The sequence below is a fragment of the Orycteropus afer genome, unplaced genomic scaffold (genome assembly GCF_000298275.1).
Source record: "Orycteropus afer afer isolate SDZICR_OR568_19922 unplaced genomic scaffold, OryAfe1.0 scaffold00097, whole genome shotgun sequence".
NCBI classification, from domain to species: Eukaryota; Metazoa; Chordata; class Mammalia; order Tubulidentata; family Orycteropodidae; genus Orycteropus; species Orycteropus afer.
The window spans coordinates 4,879,672-4,881,290 of NW_006921684.1; positions in this window are offsets into that span (position 1 = coordinate 4,879,672).

The window sequence follows — 1,619 nt, forward strand, 5'->3', positions numbered from 1 at the left end:
CTTAGGCACTACACTACCAGAGCTCCCAATTAGAGGGTAGAGGTAAGTCCAAATATGTTTCATGTTTCTAGTTATAGGCAGTATGAAGAGATTAACCTCTCTTGTTTACAGGCAAAGATTGTTAGGCTGAAAGAAAAGTACAACTATACACTGTTTAAAAGAAACACATCTAGAAGATAACATGAAAAATTGAATATAAAGTGCAGGGACAAGATTTATGACGTGGAAGGAAGTTGATACAGCTCTATATCCAGCACTTCTAGAGATAAATAATATCACCCCATGCTGATAAAAGAATTGAATTACAGGTCAATGCTCCAAAAGATGATAGAGTTGCCAGATTTAGTAAGTAAAAACAACAAGACAATCAGTTAAATTTCAATTTTAGAGAAACAACAATTTTCAAATCTAAGGTTGTCTTAAATATTGCATGATACATATTTATACCCAAATATTATTCATTTACTTAAATTCAAAGTACTGGGTATCATGTATTTTACCTCGCAACTCTAAATGATGAATGTATCTCATCAGTGTCTTTAAATATGCAAAGAAAAATTTGACAGAACTTTCCTAGGTTGCTCAAATGGTTAAGCACTCAGCTGCTAACTGAAAGGCTGGTGGATCAAACCCACCTAGAGGTCCCTAGGATGACTGTCTGGTGATTTGCTACCAAAATGTTAAGTCATGAAAACACTATGGAGCACATTTCTACTCTACAACACATGGAGTTGCCATGAGTTGGAATCAAATCAACAGCAATTGGCTTTAAGGAGAAATTGATAAATCTTCCAAAATAGTGGGAGATTTAAACACACATCTCAGTAATTGACAAATATAAATTTATTTATATTTCTGAATGACAAATATAAATTAGAAATATCCATTATTGTAATGGATAATGTTGTACACAAAAATAAGATAGAATACGTATTTTTTCATAGACAAAAATTGATCACTTACCAGGCCACATAACAGGTCTCAATAAATTCTAATCTTTTTCTATTATTAATGACTTTCAACTTATTTCCTTGGTGATCAGAAATTGATTGAAGTGTCTCTTATAGACTATATCCTCTCCAAATTAAGTTAGAAATCATTGATAGAAAAAAATACATACATTTGGAAACAAAAATAAAACTTATAATTTCAAATATCCATGTTCCAAAAAAGATAGTCATAAGGGAAATTAGAAATACTTAGAACTGAATGAGTAAAAAACTCACACAGAAAAATGTGTGAATATAGCTAAAATGATATTTAAAAGGAGATTTATGGCCTTAAATGTTTATATTAGAAAAGAAGAAAGACTAACAATAATTGAGACAAGTTTTCAAGTTAAAAGGTGAGAATAATGACAACAGATTACACTCAAAGAAAGCAGAAGAAAAGAAATTAAAGACGTTATAGAGGGATTAACAAAGTAAAAAACTGATCCTAAGAAAGGCTAATAAAATTGACAAAGCTTTGGTAAAATTAATAATAATTAAGAAAAGAGCATAAAGAAAAAGCATTTAAAAGTAAAACAGAGATGATGATTCTTGAGAGAAAAAAGGTTAAAAAATAGTTTGAAAGGAGGGTAATAAACTTGAAAGGTTAGGAGATATGAAAAAATTCCT